This window comes from Triticum urartu, chromosome 2A, assembly GCF_056163025.1.
Source record: "Triticum urartu cultivar PI428250 chromosome 2A, HENAU_Tu73, whole genome shotgun sequence".
In the NCBI taxonomy this organism is placed as follows: Eukaryota; Viridiplantae; Streptophyta; class Magnoliopsida; order Poales; family Poaceae; genus Triticum; species Triticum urartu.
In genome coordinates, this window is record NC_141874.1 from 41,207,831 (window position 1) to 41,217,589 (window position 9,759).

Here is a 9,759-nt window from a genome sequence, read left to right on the forward strand (position 1 = left end):
AAAAATTTAAGGGCAATTAACTGCCGGGAATGATCAAGAATTGGGGTCAATTAACTGCCTCCAAAGCTCTATATGCCGGGCAAGATTATGTAGGTCAACATAACTGCCGGGAATTGTGGAGTCACACGGGCAGACAATCTGCCGGCATCTTCAGGGTCGGCCCAATTGCCCTAAATTCCATTTCAGGGCGAAATCACAGCCGGTAACCAAGTTAGCGCGGCGCGCACATGAAAGTATTGAGGCCCAAAAAGGTGTGCGAGGCTCAGTCGTGGGAGAATGAAAAATTAGAAGGCCCTCGAAGCCCATCGCGTCCACACGGCCTTATCCACGCTGCATCCACACTGCATCTGGCTGCCATCGTTCTCCCGCATCAGCTGCCGCACTGCATCTCGCCGTCGACTCCGCCAACCCTAGCGCCGTCAGATGACTCACCCCCTCCTTGCCGTCCCGCCCCGCCCAGCGCCACCGCCACCGCCTTCATCCCCTCCATCACCCAGCCGGCCTCCTGAAACCCCCGCCTCGACCCAGCCCCGCCGTCTCTGAATCACATACTCACGCTGCCACCATCGGCAACTCACCACACCCACACCTTTGACGCACGCCGCCGCCCATCCACATCCACGTCGCACCCGCATCCCCGCCCAGAGCCGCCGCCGCATCCGGTCAAAATCGAGCAGCAGGGCAGCCGGCAGCCAGATCCACCATGCCCAAGTCATGGAGCTCATCCACAAGGTCGCTCCCCTCTTCTCCTCCCCATGCCTCTCCCTCTCTCTTTCTGATTTGATGCAATTACAGTTCGCAGACATGGTTCCTGTCTTCGTCAAGTTCGTCCTACTACCGCAGAAGAATTCAGCAGAACCATCATAGTTTCACACCTTCAAGTTCGACCACATCCACGGTGCCCAGAGGGACCTGACGGAGGAGCGGGAGAAGGACCATCGGGAGGTCTTCATGGCACGTTTCATGGCTCAGATCCTTGCCCACAACCGGCACTGCTCCACCCTAGTATATGGGATAAGGTCCGCCCCCCTCTCTTGATTTGCTCTCCTTTCCTTCCTTCATTTCTTCTCTGACGGATGGGTTAGTCACAGGAGGACCCCTGACATGTTCAATAAGTTCATGGAGGAGAAGGAGCCCTCCCCACGTCATGGCGCGCTGCATCAACACCACGACCAAGCCAGCCCTCAAGCAAAGGTACAATTTCATGCCCACCAAATCTCAACATGTACTGTAATTTTTGTTTCTTCATCATCCAGCCGGGGGACATGCAATTGTACTACCCACCAAATCTCAACCTGTACTGTAGTGTGTGTGTGTGTGTGTGTGTGTGGTTAGACTAAAACTAAAGCATCCTTCCCTTTTGGATCTTCAATTCTGCTATGAATGAATATGCAGCAGCAACCCATCTAAGAAAAATGACACATATCCATGCAAATCACTAGCACCAAGTCGAGTGCACATTCCAGTACAATCTTATCAGTTAATGTTCTTGACAAAACTTCTATAGTCCTGAAAATGGCGGAATACAGTATTTTGTTGAGAAAAAAGTGCTATCTTGTTTTTCTGTAGAGGGATTTCACTCTTTGCTATGTGACAGATTGACAGTTGTGCTTACTATCTCCAATGTTGACGTGGAAACTGCAGAATCATATTTGCGCACTGTGGAAAAGCTGGGATTGTGATTGATATGCAGGTTAGATAATAAGGTATAAGGCTCTTATACGCTGCTGTATAAGGTTGCGATGAATGTCCTTTTGGGGGCTCTCATAGAAGAAAGTTATAATTTTCTCATACCCTGTTATATAAGGCTCTATAGACTGCAGGATCTTTTGATTTTAGTTTGAATACCTTGTAATTTGTTTCTATCGTTGCATGTTATCGTTTGACTCAATTTCGAATACCTCAAAGATTGCTTTTTCTAGTACTTATGCTTTCAAGGCCTTATTTAGTTTTGTAAAAAATAATGATTTGTGTTGGCTTGCGATATTTAGGCGAGGATTGAAATTTAGTAGTACAAACAAACCGTGATGCAGTGACACGACATAGTAGGTAGTTCTAATACTATGGATGCAGATCGAGGTTGTTTGTAAAGTTATGCAGAAGCAACCATGACAGCCGGTAGCAGTCCTCACATCTAGAAGGTATTACATCTTCTTAGAATTCTTGAATATTACACTAATGAAAAGATATTTATGTTTCCATTATTAAATAGGCAAGGCGTATAATGAACTAGCCCTTGCAAAAATTAGACCTTACCATGGATCCCTTTATACCCATTTGGAATTACAAATTTAGTTCTGATCCCAAGGGCTATTCTATTGAAAAGCAATCATAGCTTGCCATCTTGTCTGAAAAGCAATCATAGCAAGCATCGACACTCTGGGAGCTAACATGATATTTTCTCCTCTCACATGTTGAAGACTAATTATTTTTCTGAGTCAAGCATGTGTTTGAAAGTAGGAGCCTACAAGTTTCTTATTTTCTCCTGAGCAACTAGTACTTTTTTTGGTTTTCCTGGAAGATTAAAATTGTGCCTACTTTCAAACACATGCTTAAGTACTTTTATTCTGAATCAACCAGCAGCTCTGTTTCTTAAACAATTCTATAGCTACTACTGAAACTTTGCACACAATTTGGACAAACATCATGGATTAATAAGAGGGACCACACAACTATATGTTCAGCAAACCAACATTCTTTTATTTTGAGCAACCTATATTCATTTCAGCAAATGATTTATGTGCCTGCAAACTCTTCTTTTTGTTGAATCAACATTTTTATGAAACCCATGTAGCAGATTTAATCAGAGGGCTGTTCAGTTGGTATACATTCTCATAATTATTGATTCTCACTGTCTAGCACTAGTACACACTACACACAGAACAAACATGTACAAAAAAAGACATCCTGCATTGCTACTGGATTGCCAGTAATTAATCCTTACCTACAGTTTTTGAATGTTTTATTAACTTGACAGCAATCAAAAGAAATTAATATACCAAAAGAAGGTGACTATTGGTAAATATTTATAGTGATAGGTTAAATTGGTCTTTCTGATGATCCATACATAGTGCATAATCTGTTCTTATGAGTACATACAGGGTGACACACATGTGTATTTTTCATTTGGATGATTTGATTTTCTTTTTCAGCCATGCAACTTCTATGTTTGGAACATGGGTTCTTCCAAGCTGATCTATTTGGCCATTTCCTTTTTTTACAGGTCACCAGTATAATGCCCCTTTGCATCCACAAGTTTCTAGAGGTGTGTTTGGTGAGCTAAAAAGGATCTTCTGCTGGGATATGTTTCTACCTAAAACCAGATCTTATATTTTGCATTTTGTCTTTTATGTAATACTTTGACTTACGAACCTACAAATCAATGCATGTGTACATGTAGACCTGATGGATGTTCTGTTACTGGACTTGTATGCCTATGTGTGCACGTAGGCACACATGATGGAATTTTGTGCTTTTGGCTGTCCTGGACTTATGAACCTATGTATGGATGATAGATTGCTTATATATATACACGCACACATTATCTATTAAGTGATGCAATCTTAATTACTGGATGCATGTGTGTTGTTATATATAGATGACACAAAATAGACTGAAGATAAATGCTAGTTGTTGAAATACATGTATACAATATACAGGAGATCTGTTTGTTCGCAGTGGACACAAATACAGGCAGTTTACCTGCCAGGGAACTCTTCTGTCCGCCCTGAATTGTAAGCCTGCCGGGAAAAAGCTGTATGCCGGGAATAGTTCTAACTGCCGGCGAAGGTGTGAATATGAAGGGCAGAGAATCTGCCGGGGTTTATACTAACTGCCGGGAATTGTTTTCCCCGACGGGACTTTCAAGGGCAGTTCCTAATTGCCTGCAAAAAGCATTCCCGGCAGTTAGTCTGCCTCCAATGGCTACTTTTCCCGGCAGATGTGGTGACTCCTAAATTTTGGTCATGGTGTAGTGTCGGGTGTCTGCGGCGAGGAAGGGGCAGGCGGCGTCGAGGTCGGGGTCGGGGCTCGGGCGCGCGGCGGAGGGCGGCGTCGAGGTCGGGGTCAGGGGCGGCGTCGAGGTCGGGGTCGGGCCGGCGTCGAATCCGGGGTCGGGGGCGGTGTCGAGGGTGTGCGGAGAGCGACGGGAGAGCGCGCGGCGGCCGACGGGCGACGGCGGCGGCGACAGCAGAGGAGTTGGATTTGGGGGAAGTGGTCGTGGGAGAGAACGAACCGCACGGTTAAGTCAGAAGTAGCAGTAGCGCGTTCCAGGAAGTGCGCTACTGCTAAGCTAGCTACAGCACGTTCCTCGATACGCGCTACTGTTATTCCTTTCTCTTTTTCCCCCTTTTTCATTTATTTTTCTTTACATTTTATTTTTTTCCTTTCACCTTTTTCTATTTCTTTCATTTTCATTTACTTTTCTATTTGCTTTCCTTTTAATTTTATTTTTTTAGCAGTAGCGCCTTTCAGCGTAAACATGCTGCTACAAAGCAAGTAGCGGAAGCGCGGTTCGACGTAGATTGCTACTACTATGTGTAGCCTATTGTCTAAGCCGTGAGAATTTTAGTAGTAGCGCTTTTATCTTCAGGCGCGCTACTGCTACAACTGTATCTGTAAAGTCGTTTACATCAGCGCGCTACTGCTACTTAACACCGGCGTGCTTTTTTAACACGCGCTACTGCTAAAGTTCTGTGTATAAGGTTTTCCCTAGTAGTGTCAGTGATCGATCTTGCATCGGCATGCCTCTAGCTCGCTGCGGTGGGCGGTGTTCTTGCAGCATTGCAACTGTGGCGGCTGAAACACGTCTTCATTAGGGTTTCTCTTTTATTCTCACGTATGGCAACTAGGGCACTCATCCTCTTCAAGCTTCGCAAGCAAGCTTGTGGACCAACTTTCCATCTGCCTGCCGCTCAAGCAACCCATGGCGGAGAGGGGGATGGCCTCGGCTCCAGCTAATTGTTTGTGTTAGCGTTTTTCTCTCGTATGAGCGGTGTTCCGGCCGACCCTACAACATCACACATCCAACTTGCAATAATGCCGACCACCCTCGATGCGCCCATGTGGCCAACTGCAGCACTACGGCCCGACTTTGCGGTGGCAAAACAACATCAGTGACCGATCTTGCGTCGTCGTGCCTCAGGGTCGCTGGAGTGGCAACGGTGGCGACTGAAACACGTCTTCGTTAAGGTTTCTCTTTTCCTCTCACGTCTACGACGGCTAGGGCACCCATCATGTCCAAGCTTTACCAACGAGCCCGTGGATCAACCTTCCCTCTGCCTGCCGCTCAGATAGCCGATGGCGGAGAGGGGGATGGCCTTGGCTCTGGCTAATAATTTGCGTTGGAGTTTTTCTCTCGCATGAGCGGTGTTCTGGTGGACGGTGGTGTTCTCATCTTTGAGTTGGTCTTCCGGGCCCCGATCCTCCTCGAGTTTGTCCATTGGTACGAAAGTGTGCAGCTCCGACGTAGGCACCCACCGTCTCCTTGGGGTGGCGAGGTTAGGGTTTCTCGCCATGCATGTGCGTCAACGAGATTTGGTGTCAGGTGCTTCAGATATATTCAAGACTTCAACGACAACGATTGCGGCTTTGAGGTGTCGGTTCTTAGGTGCGCGTGCACGAAGACTTCTCGACTACCATCAACAAGGTCAAACCGGCTCCAGTAGGGGATTGTGATAACGGCTCGCCAACGACTCGTTCTTGCGGCGATTGTGGTTGTTCGGTGATGTAGGATCCTTGATGTAATTTTTATTATGTTAAGCATACTTTGTATTTTTAATGAACCTTTGTAATAGATTTTAGTCATTTTTTTAAAAAATAATAATATAATGATGAACGTGGGACACACAGGAGTAAATGAAGCACCCGTTTGAGTAGGATCTTTTGCATAACAACATGAGTACGTCGAATTATATGGTACCACCTTCGTTCGGGTTTACTACTCCTTATAAGTTGGATCATATTTTGATCATAAATTTAACTAAAAATATAACTTATATGTAGCAGAAATAATATCATTAAAAACTTCATTCAAATACAAATTCATCAATACCCCCACCCTCCGGTTTAGAGGGATTATCTCAACTTTTCGTTATAAGTCTCGTTTGTATTGCTTCCCAAGATATGTTCAAATTTCGAGATGCATTAAATAGTTGCACGCAAGGATTAAGAGAAAACTCATCAATGCATGTAAATGAAGCACCCATTAGACTAGACATAGAGTAGAGTAACATACATATATTCCTAGACTATGTTACTACCTTTAGGCTGGCCATAGTGGTGGTATTTTAGCCGGTATCTCATGCACTCGAAAATAGCAAACGTGCTGATGTGGCAGAGAATTAAAGAAGAGAGATATGGTTAAAGTAACATAGGTAGATATCGTATCATGTTAAATATTATGCTACTTTGTGTCATGCATAGCAATAAATATGATCATCTATGATACTACTCTATAATACTATGCACTATGAAGATAGTATCATACAGTAGTATCATATACAGGATACTAGTATAATATTAGTATATGATACTCCCCACTATGAGTAGCCTCATAGTGAATAGTAACATAAGTGGGGTAACATGCAAAGCTTCATTTATTAGGTTATAGGCTCATATTGCATCGGGACATGTGATGTTATAGTAACTAGCTAAGTTACTCAAACTACCTCTCTCCTCATTAACTCATTGCCACATAAGCAAATTTGCTGAGTTGGACTCGATGTTACTGGTGAAGTTACTCCCACTGTGGCTAGTCTTAGTCATTTAGTGATGACTCATGCATGCATTGTAATTAGTGCATCGGTAAACACATTTTTTTGAGGAAAATGAGCACATTAATTGAGTACTTTTGTAAACTATAAAAATTAATTCACCACTCATAGTGTATCTTAGTTGATGAGATTTTTAAATTGAGCCCTTTAAACGAGAAGAAGGGGTATAATTTTCTATGACATGCACTAAATCTGGTCAAATATATGGTCAAACATTGACCGAAAATACGATGCCGGAACGAAGTAGCATGCCGTTGCCGGCCAATGCGTTGCAGTATACTACCAAATAAAAAAGCGAACTATGCAGGGGCGGGGGGCATGCACATGCACAAAAGGTGAGAAGGTTGCAATGCATGCAGCTCTCTAAGAGCATCTTCAGCCGCGTCCCCAACAGACTTCCCAAGGCTGTTTTTTAGCGCCGGCGCTGAAAAATCGGCTCAGTCGCGCCCCCACGAGCCTGTTTTTCGCTAGATTGGGCCAAAATTGGCGCCGGCGCACCCAACCCGAACCCGGCGCGCTGGGGGGCACCCCGGGGCGCCGGCTCGAACGTTTTGGCGCGAAAGAGTGGCAGGACCGGCGCGTCAGCGAGACGAAGGCTGGTCGTCCTCATCGTCTCGGTTTTCCCGCGGGGAATCAATGCCAAGGCTCACACCGGTTAGCATGCCATTGATTCACGGGCGGCGAAGTGCGGCGACGCCGCCCCGCCTTCCGCCACGCGTGTCGCACGCGGCCGCCCCCGAGCCGCTATCTAAAAGGCGCCCCTGGCCGCGCCGGTGAGGCACCCATCCATCGGCAGTCCTCCCCCTCCTCGCCGCCGCAGTTCCTCCCCTCTGTCCGCCGTTCGAGCCCCTCTCTCTCCCCCCGGCAACCATGAGCGCGAGGTACCACGGCGATGCGGCGATGGCCAAGGGTTTCGGCCGCCGCTCGCTGAATGAGTGGGGGGCAAACCTCCTCCACGAGTCCAAATACCCCGTGCCGCACGACGTACGCCTTTCGTCGCGATGGAGGCTCAGCGCCGGCGGGGTCCCTGTCCCCCCTCTGCCCGTCCCCGAGACGCCCTATTTCCACGCCGAGATCGAGCATGCGCGGGCGTCCATGACGGCCGCGGAGCTGGCGCTCCCGGTGTACGCCGCCGACAACCACGCGGCGTGGGCGGCGTACTTCGAACGCCGGCAGGAGGAGCAGCTCGTCTCCACGAACACGCGCAGATGCCGCGCGGCCGCAACAACAACGAGGGCCACCGCCTGTGGTGGGGCGTCCCTGGCCGCACGCTCAGCGGCGTCCTTGCGCACGTCGAGGGCGGCAACGACCCGCCGCTCGAGTGAAGCAGCGCGCCGGGGCGAGAGGTCGAGCAGCGGCCGTGTCAAGGAGGAGAAGCATCGGCCGTAGTTTAGGTTTTTTTTCGTCCCTTTCATTCGTGTAAAAAACGGCTAAATTTCGCCAAAATTTAGCCGTGTTTGTTCAAATTTGGTCGTGTTTGTTAAAATTTGGACGAACTGTGGGGGCGTCTGGGGGCGACCTGGGGGCGGCGGCTGGGAACGTGCTCGCCCCCATGCCAAAAAAACGCCGGCTCGCCCCCAAGCGGCGCTTTTTCGTGCCCTTGGGGGCCGAACGGCTGGAGATGCTCTAATCTCCATCATGTTGCAATGCAACGGTCTGACGCCGAGACGGAATCTCAGTCTCTTTTCCCTTTTATGCATCTACTTCTGTTTTGGCGATGATCGACCCAGTCACCTGCCACCGTCATCATCACCTCTGTGCCGTCCAGGAGCGTTGTGCTGGGCGTCCTGCGGCATGTCAACTCCGGTGTTTCGACAGTTTCGAGAGCTATCCGGCCCTCATGGTTGTGCAAGGCACAAGCCTCGCCGTTGCCGGGGCACGGCCGTGTTCGTGTCGCTGGACACTGTCAAGACGTGCCTCCGGTTATGGGAAGTTGGGAACCGATGCGGGAACCGGGAAGTGGCGCGGCTGCTGCCGCAACTCGGTTATAGCGAGTAAATAGCAAATACCATCATAAACTGAGACAACAGTTCCAAAAAATACTATCACAGTACAAAATACTATCACTTTTTTTTGCGAACTTAAACTTTGTATTACTCAATCAAGGTCTCATTACAATCCTCAGCAACTAACTCCAAAACTTCAGGAGGACCTGACCCTAACCAAGTCATAGTCCTATTATTTAGACGATATCATTTCGCGTTAGTTGCCTGTATGGGCGAAATTGATCGCGGTGATGACAAGGGTGGCCCCACTCGCCAGGGACGACGTGGCAAAAAGGTCAACTATGTTATATTTGACTATGACACTACTAGGAAAAGGCCTACTAATGGCGCACCGGTTTTGCCTACTAATGGCGCACTACCGGTGCGCCATTAGTATCACGCCACTAGAATTTTTTACTAATGGCGCACCACTGGTGCGTCATTAGTATCTGGTATGTTAATGGCGCACCAGGGAGTGCGCCATTAGTATGTAACACCATGCGCCATTAGTATGCCTCCCGGGGGCCATATGTAACCATCTGCTTTGTCATACTAATGGCGCACTCTGTCTTGATGCGCCATTAGTATCCTTTGGCATACTAATGGCGCACCTTGTGGTGATGCGCCATTAGTATGAATATTTGGGTTTTTTTACTTTTCTGATTTTTGCATAGGTTACAAAATATATTATTGGACAGCAGCACACAGCAACAGCAGATTCATCGAATACAATAGAAGATTAGTCTCCGAATACAATTCATCATATTAGTCTCCGAATTCAAAAGACCGAACAAAGATAAAACATTACAAGTCTCAAGACCGCGAGTATCGAGTTTGTCTTCACATTACAAGTCGATATCGATCATCTAAACTACCATCACATATAGGAGAGCTGCGGTCATCACGATGAGCATCATCGCGATCAAACTGGTCTTCATCCGGTTCCTCCAACGCTCCCTCCTCTCTCCCGCTAGATAGCGGGCGTATCTAAATTCGGCCTC

The 9,759-nt window shown here is 47.5% G+C and overlaps 1 long non-coding RNA gene across 3 annotated transcripts; it reads left to right on the plus strand.

Annotated features, from left to right (window-relative positions):
• Positions 1-334: 334 nt before the first annotated feature.
• LOC147983419 (uncharacterized) lies at positions 335-3,570 on the plus strand. Of its 3 annotated transcripts, none has more exons than XR_015615666.1 (5): positions 335-732; positions 796-1,019; positions 1,086-1,194; positions 1,598-2,141; positions 3,224-3,570. It is a non-coding gene; the product is annotated as an uncharacterized LOC147983419 (long non-coding RNA). The 3 variants fall into 3 exon arrangements; XR_015615664.1 differs by having other exon boundaries at positions 1,092-1,194; XR_015615665.1 differs by having other exon boundaries at positions 1,092-1,194; positions 1,645-2,141.
• The last annotated feature ends 6,189 nt before the right edge of the window (positions 3,571-9,759 follow it).